The sequence below is a fragment of the Carcharhinus amblyrhynchos genome, chromosome 5, assembly GCF_965287045.1.
Source record: "Carcharhinus amblyrhynchos chromosome 5, sCarAmb.v2.hapA, whole genome shotgun sequence".
Taxonomy (NCBI): Eukaryota; Metazoa; Chordata; class Chondrichthyes; order Carcharhiniformes; family Carcharhinidae; genus Carcharhinus; species Carcharhinus amblyrhynchos.
In genome coordinates, this window is record NC_137328.1 from 121,879,636 (window position 1) to 121,898,924 (window position 19,289).

Sequence of the window (19,289 nt, forward strand, 5' to 3'; positions counted from 1 at the left end):
CAGTGGACATGCCAAATTCCCTTAGCCTCCTGAGAAAGTCAAGGCATTGGTTGCCTTATGAGGAGGTTGTCTTATGATCAGACGCTAAATAAGTTGGGTTTATATTCTCTGGAGTTTAGAAGAATGAGGACAATCCCATTGAAACCCATAAAAATCTGCTGGGGTTTGAGAGGGTGGATGCTGTGAGATTATTCCCTCTGAATGGGAAATCTGAAACACGGGGGCATATTCTCAGGAAAAGGGCCAATCATTTAGGCCTGAGCTGAGGAAGAATCTCTTTATGGAAAGGGCTGTGAATCTTTGGAATTCTTTATCCCAGAGGACTGTGGAATCTTCTTCATTGAACACATTTAAGGCCAGGATGGACAGACTTTTGCTCTCTCTTAGGGATATGGGCAGTGGCGGGGGAAAATGAAGTTAAAACCCAGGATCAGCCATAATTGTATTGAACGGCAGTGCAGGCTAGATGGGCCGAGTGGTCTACTCCTGTTTCTAACTCTTGTGTTCTGGGATCCTTTGCTTTTTTAATAAAGAGGAGGTTTTGCTAAACTTCACAAAACACTGCCTTGGTCACAGCTAGATTATTATGTTCAATTCTGAGCATCCCGCTGTGGGATTGCGAAGCTTTCTAGAGAGAGCAGAATTGCCAGAAGAAAGCAGGAATGAGTGATAGTGGGAGGCTGGGAAAGCTGGGATTGTTCTCCATTGTGTCGAAAAGTTTAAAGGGAGATTTAGTAGATACTGTCAAAATTGAGAGGGTGATTAAGAAAAATCTGTTTGTGAATCAGTAGAATCGATTAGATTTAAGGTGATTTGCAAAAGAATCACAGACAACATGAGGGATCATTGTTTTATGCTCCAAGTTATGATCTGGAATGTGCTGCCTGAAAGGGCATTGAAAGTAGATTCAATAGTAAGTTAGATGCCTGATGGAGTTAGGAGTAAAGGTAATTAATATACTCATTAGCCTTCCCTCAATTTGAGGATGATGTCTACTCAGGGTCATGAGTTTCTGCCCGGGGTTGACATGCGATGCAACAGGCCGATTCTCGATCCACAGGGCAGGACATGGGGCAGGATGTCCCAGGATGTAGCAGTATCCAGAGTGCAAGAATTTAATTCCTTCTCTGCCACGTTCTTCCTCATTGTTGAGATGTTTGGGGTCAAAGCGTGATTCAGCTAGATGAGCAAGTTGACACCATTTGGACCGAAAGAATAGCGAGCTCCTCCCAGTCATTAATCTCAATGCTGCCACACTTCAAGAAGAGCTTCAGAGACTTTGAAGCATTTTCTTTATCCTCCCCTGAAACGCTGGCCAATTAGGAGGTGAGAAAACAGAAGCTGGTGTGGGAGATGGGGTTGGGGAACACAGGGGTCAACAAGGCATATGGCATGCTTGCCTTCATTGGCGGGGGCACTGATTTTAAAAATTGGCAAGGCATGTTGCAGCTTTATAGAACTTTAGTTATGACGCACTTGGAATATTGTGTTCAATTCTGGTCGCTATACTATCAGAAGGATGTGGAGGCTTTAGAGAGGATACAAAAAAGATTTACCAGGATGTTGACTGGCATGGAGGGCATTAGCAATGAGGAGACATTGGAGAAACTTTGTTTGTTCTCACTGGAACGATGGAGGTTGAGGGATGGCCTGATAGAAGTCTACAAGATTATGAGGGGCACGGACAGAATGGATAGTCCCAGCGTGGAAGAGTCAATTACTAGGGGACATAGGTTTAACGTGCAAGGGGTAAGGTTTAAAGGAGATGTACGAGGCAAATGTTTTTACACAGAGGGTGGTGGGTACCTGGAACTCGCTGCTGGGGTACGTAGTGGGAGCAGATAAGATAGAGAATTTTAAGGGGCATCCTGACAAATACATGAATAGGATGGGAACAGAGGGATATAGTCCCTGGAAGGATAGGGGGTTTTAATTCAGGTGGGCAGCATGGTCAGCGCAGGCTTGGAGGGCCTGTAATTTTCTTTGTTCTTTGTCCATCCCACCCAGGTTCCACACAGCAGTGTCTATCTGAGCAACACTATGCTGTGGGACTCAAACCAGCCACCATAACAAAGTTCAACAAGGGGTGGAGGCGAGGTGAGGCGGTGGGGGCGAGTGGGGGGGGGGGGTGGTGCGGGGGGGTGAGGCAAGGTGAGATGGTAGAAGTGAGGTGAGGCAGTGGGGGAGAGGTGGTGGGGGCTGGACTGACACAGACAAGGGGGGCAGTATAGAAGGAGGGCTGTGCAAGGAGAGAGGGACAAAAGGTCACAATAGCAGGAAAGGGGCAAGGCTGTGGATGAAGGAGCCAAACGATGGAAGGCAGAGGGAAGATCGAGGGGAAGGAAGCTGGAGCGCGAGAAGGGGGGTCAAAGTGACACCACATCATTTACCGGAAGGGGATGGATGAGAGACTCCAGATGCGATAGGTCCACATGGGGCATTGGTACTTTGCAGGCAATGGATTTATGGTTGAGGAACAGACTTCCTCGTGAAGCTGCTGACATTTCCCCCTGGGTTGCTGCACGCTCTGGTGGAGACAGTGGGCCAGAGAGAATGATAGTGAGTGTAGTGTAGAGTTTTTAAAAAAAATGACCTTTGAAGCCATCAGCTAACGGGGGGCAAATGAATCAGCTGCAGCACTCAGGAGAATGCGATTGGGGGGGAGCTTGTCTGTGCATAATTAATATAAGCACAGGCACTGGCGCGATGTCCCGCCATTCTGGCCAGCAGGATGGGCACCGGCAGAGCCGCTCGCCACTGCGATTAGTCTCAAAATGGGAGAATTCTGCCCTGTATTTTTGACCAAGCTTTTAACCATTTGCCCTAATACCATCTCAGAGTCCAGTTTTACTCCTGAAGCACCTTGGGGCACTTAACTACGTTAAAGACAGTAAAAGGAATGCAAGTTGTTGCTTCTGTTTTACGCATCAGTTATTTTACAGGATAAACTCTGTAAGGGCCAAGTTTTTTTTTATTCTTTCATGGGATATGGGCATTGCTGGCTGGGACAGCATTTATTGCCCATCCCTGGGGCCACTTAAGAATCAACCACCTTGCTGTGGCTCTGGAGTCACATGTAGGCCAGACCAGTTAAGGTTTCCTTCCCTAAAGGACATTGAATTGTATCGAACTAGATGGGTTTGATGACAATTGATAATGGTTTCATGATCATCATAAGACTTTTATTCCAGATTTTTATTGAATTCAATGTTCACCATCTGCCATGGTGTTACCAAGTCTCTGGATTACTAGTCCACCAACAATATCACTATGCCACTGACTCCCCACAGTGCCAGCAGATGGGATTAGGTGGAAGTTCAGGTGTTTCTAATGTGTCAGGTATGGACTTGATGGGCTGAAAGACCTCTTCTGATCTGGATGATTCTATGATTTCAAGTGAGGCCCTGAGTGCAGCTGAAAACAGAGTTCTAACATAATTGATCTCACTGACCCAGTAAGAGCTGTGGATCAGAATCCCTTGTCTCAGGAGCCACACTGTCATTTCCAATGCACCATGTAAACTTTCAACAATTGTCGACAAGAGATTTAATTGAAGAAGGAAGTGTGAGACAGTGCCGAGACTCAGAACAGGCAGAGGGATAAACATTCACAGCAACAGGTAGTGATGTGTGAGCGTGAAGGAACCAACTCTGATTGATGGTATTCAGTTGTCAGTTTGACGTCAGTGGGGGGTCAGTTTTCTCAGTAAGTGACAGAAAGGGAGTGAAAACTTTCCACAGTTTGTTCTAACGAGCGGAAATCTGCAATACGATTTTGAAGATGGTGTAGGATGCCAAGGTAATCACAGATAGCAGGGGGCAGACAGATCGGAAGAAGCATCCCAATGTGTACATCCTGCTTAACTTCCTCTGAAACAATGTACTGACTCAAAAACAAGTGTATGAGAATCAAACAGCAGTAAGCTTTAATGCCCTTACAGTGCCTCCCACCACAGTGGTTAGCACTGCTGCCTCACAGTGTCAGGGTTCCATTCCCGGCCTGGTTCACTGTGCAGAATCTGCATGTTCTCCCCATGTCTGCATGTGTCTCCTCTGGGTGCTCCGGTTTCCTCCCACAGTCCAGAAGACGTGCTGGTTAGATGCATTGGCTCTGCTAAATTCTCCCTCAGTGTACCCGAACAGGTGCCGGAGTGTGGCAACTGGGGGATTTTCACAGTAACTTCATCGCACTTCATAAGCTACTTGTCACATGAATAAATAAACTTTAAACTTTTCCACCACACATTCAGACATGCATTCGAGATCGTAACAACTTACAAAATGAATTCTCATGTCACCTGTGCCAAATTGCTCTAATGGGGCTGGGGAGTGGGGGGGAAGGATATGTAGAATTAGAAGGGAAGGCGAGAGACTGATTAAGTCAGGATGAAGAAGGTCAAGAGGGGCCTACCTGCCTGGAGCTCAAGTGAGACCCATAAGTAGCCAATTAATCTCACCATCATTGGTAAGATAACAGCGTCAGGCAGGGATGGAGTAGGGGGGGAGGGTCCATGTAGGAAGGTTGCCCTGTAGAAGCTGGCTGTCAACTTGCCAACTCAGATGGAAGCCTGGGCCTTCCCGATCAGGCACTCTCTATCTCACAGAGGGGCCCACATGGCAGCAAAGGGCACTGAAAGAGCACCACTTCACAGCACCCACCCAGTCAACCTCGCCAGGGCCTGTTTGACTGGTCTTGGCGAGTCCGATTAACCTATACACATAGTAGATGGCCTCTCCCATGACGTGGGTCTGGGGCCTGCAGCGGTACGAGCAGTGGTCTTGGCTCCTGGTGGTGGATTTTTCATCTCCAAAGGTACAGAAGCCCCGCTGTCAAATTGTCAACTGGCCAATCACCAGTGAGCCCTGTTGGGGCTTCTGAATATGGCTGAGGCACAGGCTCAAGTGTTTTGCAGCTTCCCATCAGCACCACTGCAGCAGCCAATACATTTAACCCAGTGTTGATGCCCACACAAGAGGATGACCATATTTATAACCAGGATAACTGGTGGTCTAGGAATGAGAATGCCTCTAATGGAAGAAAAGATTTTGGGAGGAAATCTGGTGAAAGATGGAACAGGTAAAACATTAAATTTTTATTTATTAGTGTCACAAGTAAGGCTTACATTAATATTGCAATGAAGTTACAGTGAAAATCCCCTAGTCACCACACTCTGGCACCTGTTCGGGTACACTGAGGGAGAATTTAGTATGGCCAATGCACCCAGCCTGGGTAGCCATGATGTGGACCAGCGTTGGGCTGGGGTGGGCACAGTAAGAAGTCTCACAACACCAGGTTAAAATCCAACTGGTTTATTTGGAGTCATGAGCTTTTGGAGCGCTGCTCCTTCATCAGGTTAAAGTTATCCCACTCACCTGATGAAGGGGCAGTGCTCTGAAAGCTCATGATTCCAAATAAACCTGTTGGACTTTAACCTGGTGTTATGAGACTTCTTACTGTGCCTAACCCTGGGTAAGTGCACGATTTGGTTGCAGCGTGAAGTAGGTCCTGACAGGTTCATGGAATCAGGCCGGTTCAGCATAGATTTAACTTTAATATGAAACAAAATATCATGGAAATACAATGGATTGAAACTTGGAACAAGGAATACAATTCCACTGGGGTGATCAACGGGACGAAAACATGACATAAATCTCAGTTGTTCTTCCTGAATGATTCATCTCAGAAAAGTGTCACTGGAAGGAAGCAACAACTGTTTTAGTTTACAATTGAATATACTGTGTATGCTGCTGACGTGAGTGAAGTTGATGAAATGGTCTGAGGGGTTCAGTAATTGTGTTTTGCAGTAGTTAGCAGAATTTAATAAATACCTAAAATGCCTGTATAAAGTGTCAGTGCAAAATAACCACTGCCCAAGTCTATCTTGTGCAGTGCCAGAATATCTTGTGCAGTGCTGCTCGATGGCACGGTGGTACAATGGTTAGCACTGCTGCTTCACAGCACATAAGAACATAAGAACATAAGAAATAGGAGCAGAAGTAGGCCATCTAGCCCTTCGAGTCTGCCCCGCCATTCAATATGATCATGGCTGATCTGTCGCTGCTCAGTTCCACTTTCCCGCTTTCTCCCCATAACCCTCAATCCCCTCTCTTATCAAAAACCCATCAACCCGCGTCTTAAAAATATTTAGCGAGGCAGCCTCCACCACTTCAACGGGCAGAGAATTCCAGAGATTCACCACCCTTTGAGTGAAGAAGTTCCTCCTCAACTCCGTTCTAAACCGCCCCCCTTTTATCTTGAGGCTGTGCCCCCTAGTCCTACTGTCTTTTTTGAGCAGGAAGAGTCTCTCCACCTCTATCCTATCCATCCCACCAGGGACTGGGTTTGACGCCCAGCTTGGGTTACTGTCTGTGCAGTGTCTGCATGTTCACACGTGACACTAATAAACTTTCCGCTGCGTCAGAAAAACAACCAGCATAATTAAGGACCCCACACACCCCAGACATTCTCTCTTCCATCTTCTTCTATTGGGAAAAAGATACAAAAGTCTGACATCACGTACCAACCGACTCAAGGACAGCTTCTTCCCTGCTGCCATCAGACTTTTAAGTGGACTTACCTCACATTAAGTTGATCTTTTTCTACATCCCCCAACTATTACTGTGACACTATATTCTGCATTCTCTCCTTTCCTTCTCTATGAACAGTATGCTATGTCTGTACAGCACACAAGAAACAATACTTTTCACTATAAACTAATACATGTGACAATAATAAATCAAATCAATTAACTTTAAACCATACAGAGCACTGGCAGTGATGGCTTGGAACTTAGTCAATCCTGTGCCAAACTCTGTAATTCAATATTGAGCTCATGCAGGTCTCAAAATCTAACAAGAATACAGTTAATCATTTCCAGCCACTCTGACTTATGAGTGGAACCTAGAGAGAAACCTGTCAGTGCAGACATCTTACTCAGCAAGAAATAAGTCACTCGGTAATACAAATCTTCAATTATGAGAGATATGTTTCTGAATTGCTGCCATCAGGACAGATGTAATAATGCCAAATCTCAGATGATTTATCCTGGCCTTCAACTACTATATTTCATTCTGTGATTGCCAGCACTTGCAGAACAATCCCAAGTGTGCTAACATCGACACTAACAATTTCAGATAATCAGTCGAGTTTGCTAAGTGACATATATTCAGATGCAGGGACCTGTTTGCTGCAAACAAAAGAAATATGAGTACTTGGAAGTGCATGATAGGACTGTCAAGGGGAGCTCATGTCTCTCAAATCCGTTAAAGTTCTTTGAGGAGGTAGCAAAGAAGTTAGATAGAGAACCAGTGGATGTGATTTATTTAGATTTCCAGAAGGCCTTTGACAAGGTGCTGCATAGGAGACTTTAAATAAGTTAAGAGCCCATGGTGTTAAGGGTAAGATCCTGGCATGGATTGAGGATTGGCTGACTGGCAGAAGGCAAAGAGTGGGGATAAAGGAGTCATTCTCAGGATGGCAGCCGGTGACTAGTGGTGTGCATCAGGGGTCAGTGCTGGGACCACAACTTTTCACAATATACATTAACAATTTGGAGGAAGGAACTGAAGGCACTGTTGCTAAGTTTGCAGATCATACAAGGATATGTAGAGGAACAGGTAGTATTGAGGAAGCAGAGGGGCTGCAGAAGGACTTGGACAGATTAGGAGAGTGGGCAAAGAAGTGGCAGATGGAATACAAAGTGGAGAAGTGTGAGGTTATGCACTGTGGAAGGAGAAATGGAGGCATAGACTATTTTCTAAATGGGAAAATCTTAGAAAATCGGAAACACAAAGGGATTTGCGAGTCCTTTTTCAAGATTCTCTTCAGGTCAGCGTGCATGTTCAGTCAGCAGTTAGGAAGGCAAATGCAATGTTAGCATTCATGTCAAGAGGGCTAGAATACAGGAGCAGTGGTGTACTTCTGAGACTGTATAAGGCCCTGGTGAGACCCCATTTAGACTATTGTGAACAGTTTTGGGCCCCATATCTAAGGAAGAGTGTGTTTACCTTGGAAAGAGTCCAGAGGAATTTCACAAGAATGATCCCTGGAATGAAAAGCTTGTCATATGAAAAACAGTTGAGGACTCTGAGACTGTACTCAGAGTTTAGAAGGATGAGGTGGGATCTTATTGAAACTTACAGGACATTGGGAGGCCTGCAAAGAGTGGACATGGAAAGGATGTTTCCACTAGTAGGAAAAACTAGAATCAGACAGCACAACTTCAGATTAAAGGGACAATCCATTAAAACAGACATGAGGACGAATTTCTTCAACCAGACAGTGGTGAATCTGTGGAGCTGTTTGCTGCAGAAGACTGTGGAGGCCAGGTCTTTGAGTGTCTTTAAGACAGAGATAGATAGGTTTTTGGTTAATAAAGGAATCAGGGGCTACGGGGAAAAGGCAGGAGAATGGGGATGAGAAAAAAATCAGGCACGATTGAATGGCAGAGCAGACTCAGTAGGCCGAGTGGCCTAATTCTGCTCCTATGTCTTATGGTCTTATAATCTTATGATCAAGCCTGGCGCCTTTTTTGAATTATCTGGGAGCTTGCAAAGCCTTTGCTTTCTCCATGACAATGCCTCTGTTAATCAGAGTCAATCTGCCAAACAATCAGCATCGAAATTTGGTATTCTTGTGTTTGCCCTGACAAGTGCAAGACAAAATGTTTCAGCAACACATCTCTCTTTTCAGCAATGCTCAAGAAATGCTTCATTGTATTCTCACCTTGCTTACATGTGTACAGGTTGCCAGGGGGCACAGTGCTCTGAGTTGGAAAATGAAAAAGGCCTCTCCCTGATTGCAATGTGTGGGAGGAAATCTCACACCATTATTGGTGCCAGTCATTATGTAATAGCGTAACATAGAATAGAAAGTGCAAATCCAACATGATTCGGGGATTCAGGTGCATTGCTCCTTAAAATGCCAAACAGGTGTAGAAAATAATCAAGAAGGCCAATGGAATACTGGTTTCATATCTAAAGGGCTGGCACAGTGGTTAGTGCTGCTGCCTCACAGCGCCAGGAACCCAGGTTCAATTCCTGGTTTGGGTCACTGTCTGTGTGGAGTTTGCACATGCTCTCTGTGCCTGCATGGATTTCCTCTGGGTGCTCCGGTTTCCTCCCACACCCAAAAGACGTGCTGGTTAGGTGCATTGACCTGAACAGGCGCTGCACTGTGGCGACTAGGGGATTTTCACAGTAACTTCATTGCAATGTTATTGTAAACCGAATTGTGACAATAATTAAAACACTTTGGCTTTGAGTTTTGGGATGCTGTTGTTATGCTGCAATTGTACAAAACCCTAGTTAGACTCCATTTACAGTACTGTGAGCAAGGATGAGCACCACTCTTTAGGAAGGATGTTTTTGCCCTGGAGGGAGCTCGACGCAGGTTTACAGGAATGATACCTGGACTTTAGGGGTTAAATTATGAGGCGAGATTAGACAAATTAGACTTTTATTCTCTCAAATTCAGAAGGTTGATGCAATCTGATAGAAGTCTACAAAATATTTACAGAGAAGCACAGGGTGGATAAGGATAAACTGTTTCCAGTGTTTGAGGCCTTTAGAACCAGGGACTATAATCTAAAAATTAGGACCAAGCTGTTCAGGAAAGAAAGTACTTCAAAATGCAGAGCGTGGGGGGAGTTTGTAATCCTCTCAAACTGCGGTGAATGCTGGATCAGTGCTAGGTTTAACCCTGAGATAGATCATTTTTTATTGAGCGGGGATATCAAGGGAAAGGACAGGTACATGGAGTTAGGCCACAGATCAGCCATGATGTAATAGAATGGCAGAGTGGGTTCAAGGGGTTGAATGGTGTACTCCAGTTCTTATGCTCCTGTAGAACAGCTCTCAGTAACAAACCAAGCAATTGCCCTTAAAAAATGATTATCAAGCAAAAGCTGAGGCCAGTTGAGAATTATTTGAATTTGAAATCCAGGTTTTTTGACAGCACAGCAGTTGGCCATTCACCTACTGTAATGACTTTAATCAGGCCATTGAGGTTGGCTAATTGGAGTATGAACTCCCTGATTAAGGATCCAATTGATGGGTCAATCAGGCAGTCTTTGCCTTGCATACAACCGGGAATATCAATTCCTCTGTCATACTTGGAGGTAGACTGCTGACTGTGAGTGCTCTGTGTACTGCTGTTAGAGTTTGTAAATAAAGGGATTTGGGTGAAGGGACTTCAGCCTCCTCAAACTTATTACACCTAGCTCCTTCCACCTTATGTCCTGCACCAAGCAGTGTGGCAGGTGGAATATTCACCAATGGCTGCTGCGGGCTTAAACCTACCAATGCAGTAACCAATCTTACAGAGCTCTGTCAGTCAGCGGCTGAAGTGTCATTCCATAAGTCTTGACTCATCAAAATATTTAGGAAGCCAAACTGGGCTGCACAGAATTGAGACAAGCGCAGTGCTCTCTTCCCATTCTCTAATGCACTATAATGGATAAGGAAGCAATCACTAATTTTTTTTGTGACAAAACATTTTCAGAGAACTTTCACCATTTAATCAGTGTGATAACTCGATAGTGTTAATCACTCATTAGCGCTAATCCATGATTACAGTTTAGGTTTTCAGAGAGATGGACAGAATCACGGGATGCAATCATCAAAAATCCCATCAATGACAACAGAATTTGATTTAAGTTTAAGTTTAGTTTATCTATTAGTGTCACAAGTAGGCTTACATTGCAATGAAGTTACTGTGAAAATCCCTTAGTTGCCACACTCCAGTGCCTGTTTGGGTACACTGAGGGAGAATTTAGCACGATCAATGCACCTCACCAGCACATCTTTTGGACTGTGGGAGGAAACCGGAGCACCCAGAGGAAACCCACACAGACACAGGGAGAATGTGCAGACTCCGCACAAACAGTGACCTGAGTTGGGAATTGAACCCAAGTCTCCAGCGCTGTGAGGCAGCTGTGCTAACCATTATGCCACCATGCCACCACTTACCACTAACTAGTGTCCCCCATTCTAAATGGATAGATTCATAGAATGTGAACACAAAAATTCCAGTGTAAAAGTCCCTGAATCCCATGTGAAGAAAAAGCAGAAGTTCTGACACAAGGTCACTGACCTTGGATGTTAAGTCTCCCTCTGGGGACAGACTGGGAGGTATACGAGCCTGTAAAAGGATGATAGATGGTGGGAGTGAGTCTTAGGGGTGGAAGGGGGTCGGGGGGTGTAATTCGGAGAGAAGGGCCAATTATGCCACTTAGGTGTCCAATCAAGTCATTGGCAGTGGTGAGTGGACCCCGGTGAATCCTGATGGCCTCCCTGCTGACTTGGGGGTGGAGGGGGCGGCGGGTCATACTAATTGAGCACCCTATGGCCTACGTAGAGGCACCCAGATGGCAACGGCCACCTCCGCAGCAACACCTCTTGTATCCTCACCCACCCATACCAGGCTATGCCTCACCTGCCCCAGCAAACCCAGATCCACTCATCCATCGTGGTGCTCTTCTAGCTGACTGCAGTTGCGGCAATGGACATCTCTCCCGGTGGTGCTGCTGCGACTGAAGAGCTGCCGACCTTTTGATGGGCTGGCACTTCTTGGAGGTGGTGAACTAGTGTCCTGATGGCAGTAAAATGTACCTGGGACCATGCGAACAAGACAGGATTGGCCTCCAGCTCTCCAGCTCACCTTTGGGGCCCTGTGGTCCTGCAGGATTTCACTCATTAGCTCTGTTTCTATCCCCACAGATACAACCTGAACCACTGAGCATTTCCAGCATTCTCTGTTCACGTATTACACATCGATAAAACATTGTATTTACAGTTACAATAAACCGGTGACCCTCATTACAGTCAAACACATCTTTACAATGGAATTTTTATGACCTATATAATAATCAAGGTTTTTAAAAGCATTCCAGATTTATGCACATCCTTGAATTGTTTTTCTGAACAGTTTTTCTCTCATATACAAATATTTTCCAGGATTCATTAAAAAGAGAGAATTCATATATAGATAACAAATTATTCATCTCAATCATTGTTCGTATTGCACTGTAATAGGATCCTTGAGTGTTAAGAAACTAATTAAACAACATACGAAATGTAGAATGGTTCATTTTTCCTCCACCTTAAGTTAATATTTGAATGTAAACCTTTGGGTTATTTATAAGACAGCTGGTGTTTATAGTGAAGATATTAAATAAAGTACAAAGAGCCATCCGTCCCACTCAATAGGTCTTTAATGCGATGGAAAGGTGGTAGGAATGGAGGGTCTTAATGACATTACTGTTACTAGAGAGGTGGTGCTCGACAGACTGGAGGGGCTGATTGTGGACAAATCCCCAGGACCGGATGGAATGCATCCGAGGGTTCTGAAAGAAATGGCGGAGGTGATAGTGGATGCCTTGGTGGTTATTTTCCAGACGTCGCTGGATTCCGGGGAAGTGCCGGAAGATTGGAAAACGGCTAATGTTACGCCATTGTTTAAGAAGGGTGCCAGGCAAAAGGCGGGGAATTATAGGCCGGTTAGTTTAACGTCTGTGGTAGGTAAAATGTTAGAATCCGTCATTAAGGAGGAAATTGCGAGGCATCTTGAAGGGAATTGCTTGATAGGGCGGACGCAACACGGTTTCATTAAAGGGAAGTCGTGTCTGACAAATTTACTGGAGTTCTATGAGGATGTGTCTAGGGCAGTGGATAGAGGAGAGCCGGTGGATGTGGTCTTTCTGGATTTTCAGAAGGCGTTTGACAAGGTACCTCACAAGAGGTTATTGCAGAAGGTCAGGGGACATGGAGTTGGGGGTAGGGTGTTAGCGTGGATAGAGGATTGGTTGTCAAATAGGAGGCAGAGAGTGGGGGTCAATGGGTGCTATTCGGATTGGCGGTTGGTGACTAGTGGGGTGCCCCAGGGGTCGGTGCTGGGGCCTCAGCTATTTACCATTTATGTAGATGATCTGGAGGAGGGAACCGAGTGCAGGGTGTCGAAATTTGCTGATGACACCAAGATTGGGGGAAAGGCAAATTGTGCGGAGGGTGTGGAGAGTCTGCAGAAGGATCTAGATAGGCTGGGCGAATGGGCCAGGAAATGGCAAATGGAATTTAATGTTGGCAAGTGTGAGGTGGTCCACTTTGGTAGGAAGAATGGTAGGAAGGACTATTACTTACGTGGCGAAAAACTGCAGCAGGCGACGGTGCAGAGGGACCTCGGGGTCCTTGTGCATGAGTCGCAAAAACCCAGCTTGCAGGTGCAGCAGGTGGTCAGGAAGGCGAATGGGATGCTGGCCTTCATAGCGAGGGGGATTGAATATAAAAGTAGGGAGGTCTTGCTGCAGCTGTATAGGGCATTGGTGAGGCCGCAGCTGGAGTACTGTGTGCAGTTTTGGGCGCTGCACCTGCGCAAGGATATTTTGGCCCTGGAGGGAGTGCAGAGGAGGTTTACTAGGCTGATACCGGAGTTGAGGGGATTGAGCTATGAGGAGAGGCTGAATAAACTAGGCTTGTACTCGTTAGAGTTTAGAAGAATGAGGGGAGATCTCATTGAGACGTATAAGATGATGAATGGGATGGATAGGATAGAGGTGGAGAGACTCTTCCCGCTCAAAAAAGACAGTAGGACTAGGGGGCACAGCCTCAAGATAAAGGGGAGGCGGTTTAGAATGGAGTTGAGGAGGAACTTCTTCACTCAAAGGGTGGTGAATCTCTGGAATTCTCTGCCCGTTGAAGTGGTGGAGGCTGCCTCGCTAAATATTTTTAAGAAGCGGGTTGATGAGTTCTTGATAAGAGAGGGGATTAAGGGTTATGGGGAGAGGGCGGGAAAGTGGAACTGAGCCACAACAGATCAGCCATGATCTTATTGAATGGCGGGGCAGGCTCGAAGGGCTAGATGGCCTACTCCTGCTCCTATTTCTTATGTTCTTATTAAATAAAAGGTCACTGTTTTTTAACCTTAATCTTCCTATGGTGTTTTTTGCAAGTAGCTTAAGATGTGGAGCATGGTCTAGCTACTGACCTAATCTTTTCTTTTTAAAATGACTCCCCAAATACTCTTTGTGGAAACCTTTTTTTAATTCATTCTAGGGATATGGGCATCGTTGGCTGGGCCAGCATTTATTGCGCATCCCTATTTGCCTTGAGAAGGTGGTGGTGAGCTGCCTTCTTGAATCGCTGCAGTTTCCGTGCTATGGGTTGACCTACAATGCCATTAGGGTGGGAATTCCAGGATTTTGACCCAGCAACTGCAAAGGAATGGCGATATAATTTCAAGACTGGGTGGTGAGTGGCTTGTAGGGGAACTTGCGGGTGGTGGTGTTCCCATGTATCTACTGCACTTGAGCTTCCAGATGGAAGCGGTCATGGGTTTGGAAGATGCTGTCTGAGGATCTTTGGTGAATTCCAGCATGCATCTTGTAGATAGTACACACTGCTGCTACTGAGCATCAGTGGTGAAGGGAGTTAATGTTTGTAGATGCAGTGCCAATCAAGCTTTGTCCTGGATGGTGTTGAGCTTCTCACGTGTTGTTGGAACTACACCCATCCAGGCAAGTGAGGAGTATTCCATCACACTCCTGACTTGTGCCTTGTAGATGATACACAGGCTTTGGGGAGTCAGGAAATGAGTTACTCATTGCAGTATTCCGAGCCTCTGACCTGCTCTTGTCGCCACTGTCTTTATGTGGTGAGTCCAGCTGAGTTTCTGGTCAACAGTAATCCCAAGGATGTTTACCCGGACGTAGATGTACCTGGTTTGGGATTCCTGAGGTTAGTGGCTTGCAACTGCTTTAGGGTCAGAAAGACTGGGGTGAAATTGCCTGACTTCTTTTCTGCTATAAGCATTCTTTTACATCATCAGTGTCAGACAGGTGCATATCAGACCTTGAGAAAGAAAGAAGAAAAGGAAAAGAAGGAGGAAAGGAAGGAAGGAAAGGAAAGAGGAAAAGAAGGCAAGGAAGGAAGAAAGAAAGAGAACAGAAAATTTGCACAGCCAATTGATGACCTTTTAAGAATAGTCACTGTCAATTCATATGGAACACAGCAGCCAGGCAGTGAGTGATTAAGACTTGGAATTTGCTGCCTCTGAGTGTTGGTAAGGTCAGGCTCAACAGAGGCCTTCGAGAGGGAGTTGGATTATTACCTAAAAAAGAAGAATCTGCAGGGTAACGGGGAGAATTCCCGGGAGGATAAGGGGATTTTCACAGTAACTTCATTGCAGTGTAAATCTAAGCCTACTTGTGACCAATAAATAAATTTTAGAATGTGGGAGAATGGCATTGGTGCATTGCTCACTTGGAGGTCAGGTGCAGATACGATGGACTGAATGGCCTCTTTCTGTGATTCCATGATTTTGCCCACAGCAAGGTATGACAAACAGCAATCAGATTAATCAAATTATAAATCTACCTGCAAATAGCAAATGAGTTTAACAAGCTATTGCCAGCCTGACTGTGGGGTGAGTTCCCTCCACTGTTCAATGCAACTTTCATATTTAACTTAATTTAACATGAGGATTTAATTTAACATGAGGGTTCTCCCAATCTTTCAGTGAAGTTACAGTGACCGTTCAGGCATCTGTCTCAACAACAGAGAGAAAGCAAAGGGTTTGAACTGCTGAGGTACATAAAACAATAAGTGAGTGGCAAAGTGGTTAGCACTCTGCCTCACAGAACCAATTCTGGCCTTGGGTACTCTCTGTGTGGAGTTTGCACGTTCTCCCTGTGACAGGATAAATACACGGCTGAAGAGATGGTGTCAGGGAGAGGATTTCAGATTCCTGGGGCATTGGGACTGGTTCTGGGGGAGGTGGGACCTGATTGGACAGGTTACGCCTGGGCAGGATTAGGGTTGATGTCCTAGGGGGAGTGTTTGCTAGAGCGATTGGGGAGGGTTTAAACTAATCTGCCAAGAGGACGGGAACGTATGTAAGGAGTCCAAGAAGGAGGGAGCAAGGACAGAATGTGGGGATAATGTTGCAATTACATCAAAAATCAGGAAAAAAGTTAAAAGGAAGGTGAACTCAGAGATGTTATTAATGGAAGTGTTAGAATTCGAAAAGAAGATACAAAAACTAGCATAAGGGCATTTTATCTGAATGCCCATAGCATTTGAAACAAGGTAAATGAGTTGATAGCACAAATCATTGTGAACAAGTATGATTTGGTGACCATTACAGAGACATGGTTGCAGGATGGTCACGACTGGGAGTTAAATATCCAGAGGTATCAGACTGTTCAAAGAGACTGACAGGAAGGCAAGGGAGGTGGTGTAGCTCTGATATTTAAGGATGACATCAGGGCAGTAGTGAGAGATGATATAGCTTCTATTGAAAAAAAGGTTGAATCCATTTGGGTGGAAATTAAAAATAGTAAGGAGAGAACTGATAGGCGTATTCTATAGGCCACCAAATAATGACATTATGGTGGGGTGAGAAATAAACAAAGAAATAACTGATGCATGTAAAAATGGTACAGCAATTATCATGGGGGACTTTAATTTACATATCAATAGGTAAAACCAGGTTGGTCAAGCCAGTCTTGAGGAGGAGTTCATAGAATGTTTCCGCGAAAGCTTTCTTGAACAGTTCCTTGGAACCTACAAGACAGCAAGCTATCCTAGATCTGGTCCTGTGTAATGAGACAAGAATAATTAATGATCTTGCTGTGAGGGATTCTCTTGGAAGAAGCGATCACAGGATGACTGATTTTAAAATACAGATGGAGAGTGAGTAGGTAAAATCTAATACCAGTGTCTTGTGTTTAAACAAAGGAAACTACAAAGGGATGAGGGAGGAGTTGGCTAAGGGTAGACTGGGGGCAAAAACCTTATTGGGGGACAATTGAGGAACAATGGAGGACTTCCAAAGTGATCTTTCACAGTGCTCAACAAAAGTATATAGCAGCGATAAGGAAGGACTGTAAAAAAAGAGATAGTCAGCCATGGATATCTAAGGAAATAAAGGAGGGTATCAAATTGAAAGAAAATGCATATGAAGTGGCAAAGATTAGTGGGAACCTAGAGCATTGGGAAATCTTTAAAGGTCAACAGGAAGCCATAAAAAGAAGATAAAGAAAAATAAGACGGATTATGAGAGAAAACTAGCTCAGAATATAAAAATAGATAGCAAAAGTTTCTTCAAATATATAAAACAAAAAAGAGTGGCTAAGGTAAACATTGGTCCTGTAGAGAATGAGAAGGGAGATGTAATAACTGGAAATGAGAAAATGGCGGCGGCGTTGAACAGGTATTTTGTGTTGGTCTTCACAGTGGAAGACACAAGTAACATGCCAAAAATTGATGACAGGAAGGCTATGGCAGGTGAGCACCTAGAAACTATCATTATCATGAAAGAGGTAGTGTTGGGCAAGTTAATGGGGCTAAAGGTAGACAAGTCTCCGGGCCTTGATGGAATGCATCCCAGGGTACCAAAAGAGATGGCGGGAATAATAGCAAATGCACTAGTGGTAATTTATCAAAATTCGCTGAACTCTGGGGTGGTTCCCGCAGAATGCAAAATAGCAAATGTGATGCCACTGTTTAAAAAAGGAGGTAGACAAAAGGTAGGTAACTATAGGCCCATTAGCTTGACTTCTGTAGTAGGGAAAATGCTTGAATCTATCAAGGAAGAAATAGTGAGGCATCTGGATATAAATTTTCCCATTGGTAAGACACAGCATGGGTTCATGAAGGGAAGGTTATGTTTTACTAATTTGGTGGAATTCTTTGAGAACATTACACGTGCAGTGGACAATAGGGAACCTGTGGATGTGCTGTATCCGGATTTCCAGAAACATTTGACAAGGTGCCACACCAAGGAATGCTACATAAGATAAAGGTGCACAGTGTTACTGGCAATGTATTAGCATGGATAGAGGATTGGTTAACTAACAGAAAGCAAAGAGTGGGCATAAATGGGTGTTTTTCTAGTTGGCAATCAGTGACTAGTGGCGTCCCTCAGAGATCAGTGTTGGGACTGCAATCATTTACGATTTACATAGATGATTTGGAGTTGGGGACCAAGTGTAGTGTCTCAAAATTTGCAGCTGACACAAAGATGGGTGGAAGAGCAAAGTGTGCAGAGGATAATGAAGGTCTGCAAACAGATATAGATAGTCTAAGTGAGTGGGCGAGGGTCTGGCAGATAGAGTATAATGTTGGTAAATGCAAGGTCATCCATTTTGGTAGGAATAACAGCAAAATGAATCATTATTTAAATGGTAAAAAATTGCAGCATGCTGCTGTGCAGAGGGATCTGGTGTCCTTGTGCAGGAATCTCAAGGAATTGGTTTGCAGGTACATCAGGTAATTAAGAAGGCAAATGGAATTTTGTCCTTTATTGCTAGAGGGATGGAGTTTAAAAATAGCGAGGTTATGTTGCAGCTATATAAGGTACTGGTGAGGCCACACCTGGAGTACTGTGTACAGTTCTGATCTCCTTATTTGAGAAAGGATACTCTGGTACTGGAGGGGATGCAGAGGAGATTCACTAGGTTGATTCCGGAGTGGAGAGGGTTGGCTTATGAGGAGAGACTGAGCAGACTGGGGCTATACTCATTGGAATTCAGAAGAATGAGGGGAGATCTAATAGAAATATATAAGATTATGAAGGGAATAGATAAGATAGAAACAAGGAAGTTGTTTCCATTGGTGGGTGAAACTAGAACTAGGGGGCATAGCCTCAAAATAAGGGGAAGCAGATTTAGGACTGAGTTGAGGAGGAACTTCTTCACCCAAAGGGTTGTGAATCTGTGGAATTCCCTGCCCAGTGAAGCAGTTGAGACTACCTCATTGAATGTTTTTAAGGCAAGAATAGATAAATTTTTGAACATTAAACAAATTAAGAGTTATGGTGAGCGGGCGGGAAAGTGGAGCTGAGTCCACAAAAAAAATCAGCCATGATCTTATTGAATGGCAGAGCAGGCTCAAGAGGCCAGATGGCCTACTCCTCCTCCTAGTTCTTACATTTTTAGGACTGTGTGAGTTTCCTCCGGGTGTTCCAGTTTCTTCTCACACTTCAAAGGTTAGGTGCATTGGCCATACTAAATTGCCTCTTAATCTAGTCTGGGGGATTAGCAGGTTAAATGCATAGGGTTACAGGATAGGGCAGTAGATGGGCGTGCTAAGATGCTCTGTCAGTGAGTCAGTGCAGACTTGATGGCCAAATGGCCTCCTTCTGCATTCTGGGGATTCTATGAGATGACATAGAAGCTTAGAGCAAAAGAGAAGACCATTCAAGCACCTGTGCTGACTCTTGCAAAGAACTATCCATTAGTTCCATTCTCTTGCTCTTTCTTCATGGACCTACCTAGGTTTCCCTTTTAAAGGGTG